This window comes from Trachemys scripta, chromosome 12 (genome assembly GCF_013100865.1).
Source record: "Trachemys scripta elegans isolate TJP31775 chromosome 12, CAS_Tse_1.0, whole genome shotgun sequence".
In the NCBI taxonomy this organism is placed as follows: domain Eukaryota; kingdom Metazoa; phylum Chordata; order Testudines; family Emydidae; genus Trachemys; species Trachemys scripta.
The window spans coordinates 24493497-24509464 of record NC_048309.1 but is presented as its reverse complement, the minus strand read 5'-3'; the positions used below and the strand labels follow the sequence as shown (position 1 = coordinate 24509464).

The 15968-nt window shown below is 46.8% G+C and overlaps 1 protein-coding gene across 1 annotated transcript in view; it reads right to left on the bottom strand.

Annotated features, from left to right (window-relative positions):
• Window positions 1-15968, bottom strand: part of LOC117886002 — a 47110-nt gene that overhangs the window by 1697 nt on the left and 29445 nt on the right. The gene's annotated exons all lie outside the window — the stretch shown is intronic.

Genomic DNA, 15968 nt, shown 5'->3' with positions numbered 1-15968 from the left:
TCGCTGCCTACAGCTTATCCCCCGGTGCACTGGATACACAAGTACAACCCAAGTGTGGCCTGCACTAGCCAGAGCCCCAGTTTCTAACACAGAGCATCAGCTCTGGGTGCAGCTGGAATGGATGCTGTTCTTGTCTAACCTTGCAGCTAAGCTACATCCAACCCTGGCCTGGTTTCAGCCCCAGGTAGCGTTTGTAGCATAGAGCAACCCGGTAAACTTGGGATGATCAGATATAAGTAATGGATAGGGGACAGCTCCTCAGCCCCATTATAGCTCCTAGAATGTCAACCAGAGCCTCTCTGTGAAGATCTTGGCCTACTCCCTGTATATGCATGCCTGGTACAGGGCCAGCAGAGAGCCCCCTGTCAGGGCATGGACAAAGGGTGCAGGGGTCTCTGTGTATGCACACTCCAGCTACCCTGCCACAAAGGGCTGCTGAGGGACGTCTGTGGTACAAAAGGGATAGTGGGGTCCCTAGCTTGCTGGTGTGAGTTTGTGTTGGAACATTTCCTCACCGGGACATGTCAGTCACTGTTGGATTAAAGATCAGATTTTTAAAAACCCAGCGCTGCTCTGTTACTAGTAGGGATTGAATTAACTATGAATAGTTTTAAGATCCTAATTTAAACAATTAGGTAAATTAATATGTTTGAATTTTCCTCGGCCTGGACAGTGAAAGCAGAGGGGCCAGCTAGTCAGTTTCATATCAATATCATATAGATCGTTAGGGTTACCATAGATTGGGTTTTCCCAGACATGACCCCCCCCCCCTTTTTTTTTTTTTTGTTCCTCCCCCCTCTGTTCAGATGGATTTTTCAAATCAGAGGCAATATCCGGGGTTTTTGCAAAGCAGATTTTTGCAGAGCTGTCTCTGTGCCTGATTAGACCTCCCCCTGCAGCCGCACCTGCCAGATCCCACCCACCTAGGTCCTCAGGAAGGGGGAAAGGCCCACAGGGAGGTGTGACTGATGACTGCTGCTGTGTCCCAGGTCTACACCAGCTGCCCTACCACCAACGCTGTCCCCACCTCAAGAGTGAGGCCCCTGGTACCCCCTCCCAACACACCCACCCACCCCCCAGGTACCTCCACCCCTCCCCTCCCCCGGCAGTGTCTTTCTTTGGGAACCAGAAATATGGTAACCCTAGATCAAGTTCACTTGATTCTATCCATAACAGAGGCAAATTAGGGGAATATTAAAATTTTTTTTTTAAACCCAAGATGATAAACTGCATTCATTCAATTAAATTCATGAAAACATTTCTATTTCTATTAAGATGTTTTTATCTAATTTGTGTAGGTTTTATATATCATCTTTCCTTTCTCACACCTATATTTCCTCCTGCCCCCACCTACCACCAAAAAATCTTTTGTGATTTAACTCCCTGGTGTTTTTTCTTGGTGCAAACTGAGAGAGAAATACAAAAACCGCATAAGCAATTAAATGGAAACTAGTTTAAATTTTTTCTTTAAATGTTCTATGGACAACACAAGTAAAGATGAATTGAGCAGCTTTTACCTCAAATTGGTGTACTTTTTTTTTTTTTTTAAAAGAAAAGCATGTGAAGAAAAATATTCTCTGTAGTACACTAATTGCATCATCTGATTTCAGTGGCTATTCACTGTCAGCATCTGCAGTGTCAGACAGGAAATGAAAACCTGTTAAGAACGGAATGACTTATAAGGCGCTTGAGCATAATTTTCATTTTCCTTTCAAAAGGACACATCAGATTTGACCTACTTGGAGAACTCCAAAGGTTTCAACTAACTTGGTTGGGGATGGGGAGAAATTCCCCCACATTTTCACTTTGGGCTGAAACCCAGCATCAGCAAAATAAGACTCTGGGGAATCTTCCTGAGAAAGTTCTAAGGGAATGAAAATGTGTTAAGAATGGAATGATCTGACATCTCAGGATCCTAACGCCGTCCCAGTGACCTCCATCTGATATTCTCTTTGGTTACAATTAAGGGTTAATTACAAACAAGTGTTAAAAAGGCTGAAGGCCAACAGAGTTTGCAACCTCAAATCCTGCAACATTTAAAAAAAACTGAAAACAAAACTGATTGGAAATGAATGCAAGAGGCCTTTGAGCTTCACTGCAGACCTTCATGCCCTGAAGGAGGCCAGGTTCCCCTGTTCTATTCCCCAAACCAAATGCATGGTGGAGTAAACAATCCTACAGAGACACAATTACAGCAAATGCCTTGGAATCAAGAAATGACTGTACCTTGTAAGGCCAGTGAGGCATCCTGAGCCAGACCAGGAGGGACAGCGACAGCAGCAAATCTCAGTAACAGGTCTTCCCAGGCTGTAGAGGAACTGACCAAGGTAGCTGTGCTTTATAAAGGACTAGGCATTGTTCTCTCAAAGCGCCCTTTCTGATGCAATCAAGTTGTCATTGGCTGGATTTGAATCCCTGGGTTGTTTCTCCCACAAACTAACCACCATACCCTTTGATCCCAGTTCTGAGGTTCTTACTCAGTAAAACTGCCATTGACACAGACGGGTTGGGTTTTTTTATGGGTTTGTAGAGCACCTAGGACATAGGGCTGCAGGCCGAGCACCTTTTAATGCAAGGGGCCAAGTTTGATGTTTTTGGCCTAAGACACTTTGTGGCTCCCTCAGCTCGTTTGCTCAACATGCCACCAGGTGTTTTTAAAAAAAAAAAAAAAAAAAAAAAAAAAAAAAAACCAAAACAAACAAACCCCAAACCTCCAGCGAGGCCGTGTCCTCTGTGTGTTGCCATCTGTACACAAAGCGACTGCCCCATTAACCACAGGCTTTGGTTTAGGAGTATCAGAAACACTCACAATCATTCCCAGTGTGTATTCAGCCTTGATGAGCAGTGGAATTCTATTGTCTGAGCATTATGATGTCCTTGGAGCAGGAGTTTTGGTCAGAAGGATATTAGTTTGCCAGGCCACTTTTGAAGTACATGATACATGATTTTTTGTTTTGTTTTTTTCTGAGCTTGGAATTTTGTGTTTTAGGATCCCCAGAGGCCATGATTTTCTTTTTGAGAGTGAACGACCCATTGGTGACTCATGGGAGCGAGAAAACCAGCCCGAACCCAAGAGTGGGTTTTGCTATCTGGAGATGGTATTTCAATCTGACTGTGATTTGGTAGGCCCTGATACTGCAGCCTGGCTCGAACCAGGCTGCCTTGCTGAGTCAGTGAAGTGGAAGTTGGGGATGAAGACCCTGGGGCTTGCCTCACTTTATGGGACGGCAGGGGAGCCAGAGTTGGGATGGGAGGCACGGATGTGGGTAAGGAACACAGCATCCTCCCTGTCCGCCCTTCCCCTGCCCAGTATCCCTGGGAATCCCACAGCAGGTTGGGGCTTTTCAGTCCAGGTTGGGGCAGGCTGGGAGTAGGCAGTTTCCATGGCTTTCTTCCCTCCTAAGACATTGGGCATCTCAGTGCAAAGCTATTCTGGAGATAACGCTGCTAGGAGCAGCAGTGCCTCCTCTCCAGGCCTGCTGGCCTGCTTCAAGGAGAGGGGAATGATGTCTGGTCCAGCAATGGGCAGCTGTAGAAGTGGGGCAGGATAGAAGTTGGGGAAAACCCCTGAGGGATTGGCTCTCTGCAGAGATGTGTCAAGATCTCAGAGGTACCACAAGGTTTCCAGACTGCAGGCCCTACTCCTGCAGAGGAACCAGTGGAGAAACCCTGCCCCATGCCCAGAAGTGTCCCCTCTGACCTCTTCCCTGAAATGGAGAATGACAGTCCCTGTTAATCCCCTTCACCCATTGCCATCTTCAAACCCTCTCCAGTCCTGGGACCTAGGGCCCATCTGCCATCAAGGCAAAAAACACACTTCTCCCATGATGCTGACCAGCAGCAACAATGGCACAAACAGTCCCCTACCCATCTGCCAGCAAAGCCATCCCCCGTATATACTTCCTAATCCACCTAAGCCTGCCTATTAGGCTTCAGTCCTGCATGAGGCGCTCTAGTGCAGATGTGGGGCCTGTGAAGACTCTCACTAACATGGCTCCACACCACTAAATCTAGTTGCAAGATTGGCCCTTGGGCTGTAAGCTCTTTGGGCAGGCTTGGCTTTTATTTCCCTGACTCATACAGCTCTGTGCACATTGCTCCTGCTAACCAAATAATAGATGCTGCAAAGTTTCCAGCTGACTTTCCCCTCTCCCCTGGGCTCTCTCAGGAGTGGAGACAACATGGCTCTAAGGAATGATGGCTGTTGTCTATCAATTCAATCAGAGGTTTTGGATCTCAGGGATGGTGGGATTTTCACAAGAAACACACTTTTTCCTTACTACTCCCAGTCACACCTCAGCTCACTAGGATGGTAAGAAATCCAAATGAAATCTCTGCTTGCTCAGTTTCTTTACTCTGTCAATACAATGGCATTTTGTCTGTAGTCACTTTTACGTTTATACATCAGTATTTTCTCCTTTGCTGGAAAGGACATCAGTTGTTCCTGTGGATTGTTCACAGCAAAAATGAAGTAAAACGTGCTTTTGCAAAATCATAAAAAATAATCGCGGTGTGGGGTGGAGGTGGGGAGCAGGATTAGTCCCTGAAAGTCCTTTATAAATGCTTATTTTTCTCTGGTCAGTTTCACTTTGGAAGGGTCACATTAACAGGTAGTATCCTGGTGTTGGCTGTTGTATTGAAAAATATCTTCTGAAATCCAGNCCCTGCTCCTTGTCCTCTGACTGTCCCTGCCTGGGACCCCACCCCCATCCAACCCCCCCATCCCCTGACTGCCCCGACCCCTATCCACACCCCCACCCCCTGACAGGCCCCCCCCGGGACTCCCACATCTATCCAACCCTCCCTGCTCCCTGTCCCCTGACTGCACCCCGGGACCCCCTGCCCCTTATCTAAAACCCTGCTCCCTGCCCCCTTACCATGCCACTCAGAGCAGCAGGAGCTCGCAGCCCAGCCACCCAGAGCGCTGGCAGCTCAGCGAGCTGAGGCTGGGGGGCAGCAGGGGAGGGGCTGGGGGCTCAAGGGCAGGGCAGGACAGTTCCGTGGGCCAGATGTGGCCCATGCGCCGTAGTTTGCCCACCTCTGAGCTAGAGGGAAGCCGGGGTTAGTAACCAACCTGAAAACATTCATCAATGCTGAAAGGTAGTTTGACAGACCTTGCCTAAACCAGAACAATCTCAGTAAGACCTATCATAGCAGCAGGTCTGAGAGAATGACACCGTGATCTGAGCAGCAGAACTTGCTCTGCGCATATTCATTTGACTCATGTTCATGTCTTTATAGCCTTTTCTTGTTGGGATCCTTTTTTGTGCCCCTACTGCTAATTGCCAGAATACCATTACATTTCTGTAAAGCACACCAATAAGAACGCCAGGAGATTTTCTAACCATAATTCCTACTCATAATATTTACCTCCACCAAAAAGATATCCAATATTAACATGCAAAAACCCCTTGAGCTATCTAATCTGTTTAAGGCACCTATACTGTGCTCCTGGCCATGCCGAGTGAAGGTCTCACCAACATTTGGTAAATATCTTTTGGCAGCACTGCTACACTTGTCCCCTCTGTGGTTTAACTTGGATAAAACTGTGACCTCCCAGAGAACAAACCCACTGAGTGCCTGATCCTGCCAGCATAACTCAGGCACAGCTCCCCTTGGAGCCACGGGGAGATTGCCTGAGCTGACCGGTTTCCCAGGAAAAAAACCGAGGAGTCCTTGTCGCACTTTAGAGACTCAGGATTTTCTTTATGCTGCTGTGGGAAGGATCCAAAGCCCTGGTACTCGGGGGAGCTGTGCCGTTATACAGAGCCAGGCTTCTGCTCTTCTGGGATCACATGAGCTTGTTGATGTGGATTTTGAGGTTACTATAGTCTTTGCCTGCCAGTTCTGGCTTCTGCTGCTTTGAACGCTGCATTCACCAGATTGGGTGACGGGGGCCTTCTGGTGCGTGCCGGACACATGGGCCTTTCCCCGCCACTGCTGGTAATAATCCTGCGGCATTGTGTGTCTGAACACTACCAAGACATACTTGACAATGTCCCCCTCGGCCTTCTCAAACAGTCTCCTGTCCTCCTCCAGGGAGATGCACAGGAGGCAGCTGTCAGGTATGCTGGCTCCTGCAGGAGGATTATGGGGCAGGGATTGCTTGTGGGAGGCAGATGCAGCCTCTCCTGATTTCACATCCTCAGGGTGTACAGTTGCCATGTCTCAGTCCCCTCACAGTACACTGGCCTGGTGTCATCAACCTCTGCCACTTTGGGAATCAGGACCACACCTGTGGTGTGCACAGCCTTCTCTGGGGGTGGGGCGTGCTCGAGACCTGCCAGTTTGGATTCCGCTGTGGCCATTTTCTCTGTCAACTCCTCAGCATGCTCCTCTAGCCTCTGGTTCTCCTCTCTTGTTGCAGCTCCTGGCCTGGCGTCCAGACGGCAGCACCCCTAGAAAGCAGCAATGGTTTCAGGTGACACCTGCCAGTAATGTTTCCCCCAGCGTTAGTGGGTCACTCTGCAGATTCTTTTGGTTTGGCTCTAGGCTCAGCTGAGAGGCTTTGCCCTGGCATCTGAATTTAAAAAAAAAAAAGCCGGTTAGTGTGCAGTCTGCGTGAAACATGATCGGCCTTGTCACGGTTCATTCTGTGTGTGTAGGTTGCTAAAATGGGTGGGCAATGGGAACAACACCACCTGTTCAGCCAGCCCTGTATCCTGGAAGCGCTTACATCCATGCTTCACTTGATGCACATGACTAGTCCCGTTGTAAGTGCTTGCAGGATCGTGCCCTGAGTTGATAAAGGGCAGCCTCCCATTGCATTACTTGGTTGGAACAGGGCCCGTATAGAGACACCAGTGCTATCTGAGCAGGTGATTTCAACACCAGCATCACTGCCTGCCGCTCATGCCCTGGTGCTTCGGGTGCACACGTACAACCTATGCTTGAGCTACACCAGCCGACACTCAAGTTTCTAACACAGGGTGTCAGGTGTGGGTGCAGCTGAACACTGAAAAAATCCTGAAGAGAAACAATGACAGCAAAAAGCAACAGAGGGTCCTGTGGCACCTTTAAGACTAACAGAAGTATTGGAAGCATAAGCTTTCGTGGGTAAGAACCTCATTTCTTCAGATGCAAGTAATGGAAATCTCCAGAGGCAGGTATAAATCAGTATGGAGATAACGAGGTTAGTTCAATCAGGGAGGGTGAGGTGCTCTGCTAGCAGTTGAGGTGTGAACACCAAGGGAGGGGAAACTGCTTCTGTAGTTGGATAGCCATTCACAGTCTCTGTTTAATCCTGATCTGATGGTGTCAAATTTGCAAATGAACTGGAGCTCAGCAGTTTCTCTTTGGAGTCTGGTCCTGAAGTTTTTTTGCTGTAAGATGGCTACCTTTACATCTGCTATTGTGTGGCCAGGGAGGTTGAAGTGTTCTCCTACAGGTTTTTGTATATTGCCGTTCCTGATATCTGACTTGTGTCCATTTATCCTCTTGCGTAGTGACTGTCCAGACTGGCCAATGTACATAGCCGAGGGGCATTGCTGGCATATGATGGCATATATAACATTGGTGGACGTGCAGGTGAATGAGCTGGTGATGTTGTAGCTGATCTGGTTAGGTCCTGTGATGGTGTTGCTGGTGTAGATGTGTGGGCAGAGTTGGCATCGAGGTTTGTTGCATGGGTTGGTTCCTGAGTTAGAGTTGTTATGGTGCGGTGTGTGGTTGCTGGTGAGAATATGCTTAAGGTTGGCAGGTTGTCTGTGGGCGAGGACTGGCCTGCCTCCCAAGGTCTGTGAAAGTGAGGGATCATTGTCCAGGATGGGTTGTAGATCACTGATGATGCGTTGGAGAGGTTTAAGCTGAGGACTGTAGGTGATGGCCAGTGGAGTTCTGTTGGTTTCTCTTCTGGGCCTGTCTTGTAGCAGGAGGCTTCTGGGTACATGGCTGGCTCTGTTGATTTGTTTCTTTATTTCCTTGTGTGGGTATTGTAGTTTTGAGAATGCTTGGTGAAGATCTTGTAGGTGTTGGTCTCTGTCTGAGGGGTTGGAGCAGATGCGATTGTACCTCAGTGCTTGGCTGTAGATGATGGATCGTGTGGTGTGACTGGGGTGGAAGCTGGAGGCATGAAGGTAGGCATAGCAGTCGGTGGGTTTTCGGTATAGAGTGGTGTTAATGTGGCCATTGCTTATTTGTACGGTGGTGTCTAGGAAGTGGACCTCGCGTGTAGATTGGTCCAGGCTGAGGTTGGTGGTGAGAAGTGAGGTTCTTACCCATGAAAGCTTATGCTCCCAATTACAGCAAAGGCCTTGGAATCAGGAAATGACAGTACCTTGCTATTCCATGGGGCATCCTGGGGCCAGAACAGAAGGGACATCAAGCATTTTTTTTTTTAGTCCCTAGCAGAGCACCCAGCACAAACCCAGCTGTTCCATCACTGGTATGGACATTATCAAATAACAATAATGACAAGGCTTTCCTAGAGACCAGAGCAGCGGGGATGGGGAAGTCACAGACAGAAGGGTATGGGGGATAGAACAGTCCACCATTAACATTTAATGTTGAGCTTTATTCCCATGCAAGAACCTTTCAAATGAATGAAACTTGCAAACCCCAGTGCCTGGATATTGCCTCCAACACAAACAGCAGTGCAAGAGTTATCAATGGGGCCACCTCAGCTGCCAAAAGGAGGGTTTCACAGTGAATACCCCATTGAGATGAATGGACTAGTTTTCACACCTCTTCTAGAAACTGATCCAAAGCCCTTCGAAGTCCATAACGATTCCTTTTGACATCAGTGGACTCGGGCCTCTCCGTTTTTTTGGTTGTTTGCCTACAAGGTCAGTTAGGTTTGTCCATTGCCCTGCATTGGGTCACAGACTGAAGGATTTGTTTACAGCCAGACGGGCTAGAAAATAAATATAAAATGTGTTTCAGCTGAACATAAAAACATAAGAGTGGCCATACTGGGTCAGACCAAAGGTCCATCTAGCCCAGTATCCTGTCTTCCAACAGTGGCCAGTGCTAGATGCCCCAGAGGGAATGAACAGAGCAGGTAATCATCAAGTGATCCATTCCCTGTCAACCATTCCCAGCTTCTGGCAAACAGAGGCTAGGGACACCATCCTTGCCCATCCTGGCTAATAGCTATTGGTGGACCTATCCTCCATGAACTTATCTAATTATTTTTTGAACCCTCTTCCTTCTGTAGAGAACCCTGGGGAGACCAGGAAATACAATCACATTTCTCCCCCCGTCCCAAAGATGTTTTTTTCCCTGTTATTGTGAAACACACACAGAACAACAGGGGAACAGATTACTGGACAGGACTCTGTGGACAGCAGCAAAGAAATAACTCACTGTCCATCACTTTCACTATTTCCCCTGAACTAAGTGTCAGACAATGAACACAGTAAACAACCGAGCAAGCAGAGGTTTCATTGTGATATCTTTCCATCCTGGTGACCTTAGCTGTGCCTGGGAGTAGTAAGGAAAGTGGGTTTTCAGACACAAGTGGAAAACCCCAACAAATCTGAAACCTCTGACTATATCAGCCTAAGGCAGCCTTTATTCCTTAGAGCCATTTTGTCTGCCCTCCTGAGAGAGCCCAGGGGAAAGGAGAAGGTCGGCTGGACACTTATCAGCGTCTATTATTTGTTTAGCAGCAGCGATGTGCACAGAGCTCTGCAAGGCACGAAAGTAAAAACCAACCCGGTCCAAAGGGCTTGCAGCCCAAGGGCCCAGCTTGCAGCTAGCTATCCTGGTGGTGTGGAGTCCTGTCAATGAGATTCTCCACGTGCGCAGGGGTCTGTACTAGCTGCTCCTCCTGCAGGACTGAAGACTAAAAGCCAGGCTTGAAGAGGTTGAAATCCAGGGGTTGGGGTGGGTGATGGCCTTGTGGGGGAAGGCTTAAGCCTTAGGGTTTAGGAATTGTGTGTGCAATTGTCATTTCTGGTTGGCATCATGGAGGGAAGTGTTTATTTTGTTTCTTGGCCTTGGAGCACAGAGATGGGAAGGACCTTGCACACATAGGGGCCGTGGCAGTGGGGATGTCACAGGGCCAATGGAGTGTGGGGAGACGGAGACCAACTCGTCATCTGGCCACCTGTCCCTGAGGCTGTGGAATCAGGAGAGACTCCGTCCTCCTCTATGGAAAAGTTCCTGCCCAGTAGCCCTCCCACAGGCTGTAGCCTTTGTAATGAGGCCCTGTGAGGCTAGAAAGATCAAATGTGAGGAGAGGGTAAAGGGTTAACTCCTAGACCCTGCTACAGCTCCTAGAAAGCTGACCACTGACAGCTTCTCTGCAAAAATCTTGGCCCGTTCCCAACCGCTTCCTGCTTGTGTGTTTGCATCTCCGGCCCATCACTGATCCCACTGCCCTGTCACGGACAGGGGCACAGCTGGGGTTCCTGGGTAAGCCCTCTTCAGTCACTGAGGGCAGCTGAGGGATGCCTGCAGCACAAAAGGGCCATGGAGACCCTTGCCAGTTGGTTTTGCACCAAAATATTCTCATAGGGACATTTCAGTCACTGTTAATCCTCAGATATGAAATAAATCCAGCCCTGACCTGTTACTGATAGGGACTGAGTAAAATATGAATAGTTTTAAGGCTCTAATCTAAACAATCTGGGTAAACAAAGATGTTTGTATTTTCCTCAGCTGGAACAGTAGAAGTAGACTGGTCAGTTTCAGTATGTTTTAGATCAACTGGGTCTGTATGATATTGATGAGAAATTAACTTCTTGATTCTAACAATAATAGGGGGTATCTTTTTATTTTAATTTAAAAATAACAGGACAGTTAATCTCATTCAGTTATATTAATTGAAAACATTTCTATTTATGTCAAGGGTTTCTAAACTAAAAGTTGATGTAGGCTTTCTTTAAAAAAAAATTGTGTGTACAGGCTGGGTCTAACTAAAGATAAGCCTATAATGTTTGTTGAGGGGGGCGGGGCGGGGTTCTTCCCAGATTATTTAAATAGTCATTCCATTGCAGTGTTTACAACTCAAACACTGCAGCATTTTGCTAGTGCATGAGACCCAGGAAAGAAACTGTTGACTGGGTTTTCACTGGGCAAACTGAAAGGCAAAAAGAAAACACTGAACTAGCCTGTGATGACTTGATTGCATCAGAATAGGCTCTCCGAGAAAACAATGCCTGGTCCTGTATAAAGCCAGCTACCATGGTCAGTTCCTCTAGGGCCTCCAAAGACTTTAGTTCTGTTGCTGCATTCTTTGCTGGTGCTGTCCCTCCTGTTCTGGCTGCAGGATGCCTCCTAAGAATAAGGTACAGTCATTTCCTGATTCCAAGGCATTTGCTGGTGTTTGTCTTTCTGCAGGATTGTTTACCCCAAAGTGAGTTTGGTTTGGAGAAGGGAAAGGAATGGAGGGGAGGGGGAGAACTGGCCTCCTTCCTGACATGAATGGCTGAGGTGAAGCACAAATCTTCTCTTCTGTTTTTATTCAGTTTTAACTTTTTTTCCTAATGGTGCAGGGTTGGGGTTGCCATAGCAACTGATTTCATTGGCATTTTGAAATCAAGCAGGGCAAATCTGACATGTCCTTTTTTAAAAGCAAATTGCAGATGAATCCTAAACTAAATCAGAATCGGTAGTGTAATTTAACACTTAAGGGACTGAGACAACTCGGTTTCTTAATGCTCTGGGGGCAAAGACTGTTCTTTATTATGGAATTGTACAGCCCCTAGCACAATGGGGCCCAAATTGGTTATGGCCTTTGGTCAATACTGCAGTAATAATGATCTGTTGTGGTCTTCGCTGCACATTAAAATGTTTCCTTTTCAAAACCTTCTATTGCATTGCTTTCTTCCTAACTGATTGGGCCCTGGGAAGCAGCCAGTTCACTGAGCCACCCCCAACAAGGTCTTCTGCCTGATAATGCAGAGATGGGATTAGAAATTACAGTGCCTCTGACTGCACAGAAATGCAGGAGGTCTGTGGTTAGAAAGCAGGACTTTGAACTGTTGAAAGAGCAAGGTGGTTTTTTGTTTTTGTTTTTTAAAAAAAGCTTTGAAAGGTCTCTCTCTTTTTTTTTATATGCATTCAAATAGGAACTGCATTTCCCTACAAATGACTGCATTTGTTATTGCAGACACTCTGTAAGTGACTCAGTGATTAGTGTGCTATATAAATATTTTCGTTGTGCACTTTTATATAGACTATGTTGTACATGTTACACACTAACTTTATGTTGGAAATAACAGAGTATTTGAACAAAATTTACAAATAAGTTGACTCTTCTGCTATTTTCTTTTTGCTTTTCTCTCTGCTTGCCCAGTAGCTTGTTTCTCCCCTGGTTCTCATGTACTTAAAACTTTGCCTTATTTGCCCCTATTGTTGGAATCAACAAGTGAACTTGGTGTATATGATATTGATATGAAATTGACTTTAGCGCCCTGCTCCCTAAAACTGACCCCTCTAGTTTCATTATTCGGGCTGAGATATATGCAGAATTATTATTTTTTACCCAGATCATTTACATCTAAATCTTTAAACTATTGAATTCAGACCACGGCTGGAGGCAGTTTATCTGCAAGTGCAGACAAGGACAGTGTTTAGCTGCATCCATAGCTGATAACCATAGCAGGCTAGGCCAGGCCAAGCTTAGGTTGTACTTGGTGTATCTGGAGTGCCAGGGAGTGTGCTGTAGGCAGCGATGCTGGTGTTGAAATCATAAGCTAAGACAACCTTGCCTCATCCGTATGGCCCTGTTCAAACAAGTAATGCAGGGGGAGCCTTCCCCCTATGACCTGGGGCCCAATCCTGAATAGTGCTTACAATGGGACTGCTCACATGTCAAGCGAAGGATTCAGGCCTGGATTAATAGGGGCTGTGTGTTCCCATTGCCCACCCCACCTGTATTAGGAATCTGTGCTCGGTGAACAGAGTGGAAGGTCTCCAGTACTTCACACGGACTGCACGTTATTCTGACACTTTTTACTCTGTGCATTTCAGGTGCAAGTGCAAAGCCTCCCCGCTGAGCGGAGAACTGAGAATAAGAATCCACAGAGTAACCCATCCCCACCGGAGCAAACATCCCTTCCAAGTGTCATCTTGAAAACAACACTGCCCTCCTGGGATGCAGCTGTCTGGATGCTGTGCCAGGAGCTGCAGCAAGCGGGGAGAGAGAATCAGAGTCTCGGCAAGCGTGTTGAGGACTTGACAAACAGAGTGTCTGCTATGGAGTCCAGGCTGGCTGCTCTCGAGCAAGCCCCAGCCATTGCTGACCACCCCACAGGCACTCTCTTGATTCCCAAGGTAGAGGAGATCCAGATCCCCCTGGCAGAGATGGATGAAATGAGGGCAATGGACTGCGAAGGGACTGAGATCAATTTGCCAGCTGGACACCCTGAGGCTATGGAATCAGGAGAGGTTTCATCTACCCCTGAGGGACAGTCTCAGCCCCATAAACCTCCTGCAGCAGCCAGCATACCCGACAGCTCCCTCCTGCGCATCTCCCCCAAGGAGGACAGGAGACTGTTTGAGAAGGCCGAGGGAGACATTGCCAAGTATGCCCTGGCAGTGTTCAGACACATGATGCCGTGAGATTATTACCAGCAGTGGCGGGGAAAGGCCAATGTGTCCGGCACACACCAGAAAGCTGCCCTGTCGCCCAATTTGGTGAATGCAGCATTCAAAGCGGCAAAGAGATGGAAGCCAAAGCTGGCAGGCAAAGACTATAGTAACATCAAAATCCAGATTAACAACCTCATGCGATCCCAGAAGAGCAGAAGCCTGGTTGAGTCTACAGGGCAGAGCTCCGCCTAGTACCTGGGCTTTGGATCCGTCCTATAGAAGAGTTAAGAAAACCCTGGGAAACCAATCGCCTCTGGGAATCTCTCCAAGGGGAGTTGTGCCTGAGGTATGATGGCAGGATCAGTCACTCAGTGTTGTGCAGCTCTCATGGGTTTGCTCTTGGGCAGGCCACAATTTTATCCCACTTACAACATGGAGAGGACAAGCAGTGCTGCCAAAAGACATTTACCACATGTTGGTGAGACCTTCACTCTGCATGGTGATGAGCACAGTATGGGTGTCTTAAATAGATTAGATAGCTGAAAGGGTTTTTGCACGTGTAATGGGGTGTAAGAATGAGGCTTTAAAAAAATCTCCTAGTATTGTTACTGATGTGCTTAGAGAAATGGAACCATAGCGTGGCAATAAGCACCCAAGAAATTATCCTAAGAAGAACAGGCCTTAAAGACATAAAAATTAGTCAAATGAATGTGTGCAGAGCAACTGCAGTTCAGCTCACTGTGTCACTGTCTTATTCCTGCTGCTTTATGATAAACGTCTCGCCAGAGGCACTGGAACAATTTGTATACTGGGTGTGGTGCTGAGAGCCATTGAAGTACACTGTAAACCCTGTATTTAATGGAATCCACTTCAAGCCAGAGGTGGGGCAGCACCCCCAGCACCCCTGGTTCCAGTACCTAGACATCTTATTGAAACTGTTCTTGTTCAATAAAGTTCTGTCAAACTGCTCTCCAGCATTCAGAAATGCTTTAAGATTTGTTACTTGGCACCCCTCTAACTCCAAGGATCCTAACTTGTGTGTGTACAGAGTGGGGTTTTTGTCTTTTTATCAGTAAGTATTTTTAAGAAAAGTAATGACTCACTTGTTAGGAGCAAAATAATATTTTGTCATCAGCGCACCACTGAAATGAATTCCCGTGAATTGTATACAAGCTTGTCATTGTGGTGCATAGCTCTAATAAAATACCTCTTCAAATTTTTGTGGGGAAATTTTGGGAACCCCTGTTAATCCCAAGACGTTTATCCCACCCCCTCCCCATACCTCCTGCCCAGAGGATGTCAATATCATCCCCATTTCACACGGCAAAAACCTTTCAAATGAATGAAAACCCAGTGGAAAAAGTTCAGTAGCAGCCTGGATATTGCCACCAAAGCAAACAGCAGTGAAAAAAAGTTATCAATGAGGCCACCTCAGCTGCTTGGAGATTTGACAGTTAACACCCCATTGAGATGAACTGGGCAGTTGACACCTCTGCTAGAAGTTGATCCAAAGCCCTCTGAAGTCCATAACAAGATTCCTTTTAACTTCAGTACAGACTCAGGCCCCTCAGCTGTTTAAGGCTGATTGTCTTGTAGAGGCAGTTAGTTATTTTGCCCTGCTTTGGGTCACAGACTGAAGGATTTATTTATGAACAGATGGGCTAGAAAATTATTATAAAATGTGTTTAAATTGAGGTTTACCTTCTGTAGCAATCCCTGGGGAGAGCAGGAAATAAGAACTCTTCACATCCACAGCAGGGCCAGGGGCACTAATTGATTCAACAGAAAATTGGATGAGATGGATTTCAGAAGGTATTTTTCAAGACAACAGCCAACACCAGGATTCTATCTGTTAAGGTGACACTTCCAAAGTGAAATTGACCAGCATTTAAATAAGCATTTAAAAGGAATTGCAGGGACTCCTCCTGCTCCCCACCTTCCCTGATAATTTTTGTGGTTTTACAAAAAAGAATAATGTTTTTCTCCCCTTTTTTCTGTGACAGACTCACAGGAACAACAGGGAAACTGACCGTTTGATGTCCTTTCCAACAAAGGAGAGAGACTGAGTGAAAGTGACTACAGACAAAGTGCCATTGTATTGACAGAGTAAAGAAACTGAGCAAGCAGAGATTTCATTTTGATTTCTTACCATCCTGGTGAGCTGAGGTGTGACTAGAAGAACAGGAGTACTTGTGGCACCTTAGAGACTAACAAATTTATTAGAGCATAAGCTTTCGTGGACTACAGCCCACTTCTTCGGATGCATCCGAAGTGGGCTGTAGTCCACGAAAGCTTATGCTCTAATAAATTTGTTAGTCTCTAAGGTGCCACAAGTACTCCTGTTCTTCTAGTCACACCTCAGCTCACCAGGATGGTAAGAAATCAAAATGAAATCTCTGCTTGCTCAGTTTCTTTACTCTGTCAATACAATGGCACTTTGTCTGTAGTCACTTTCACTCAGTCTCTCTCCTTTGTTGGAAAGGACATCA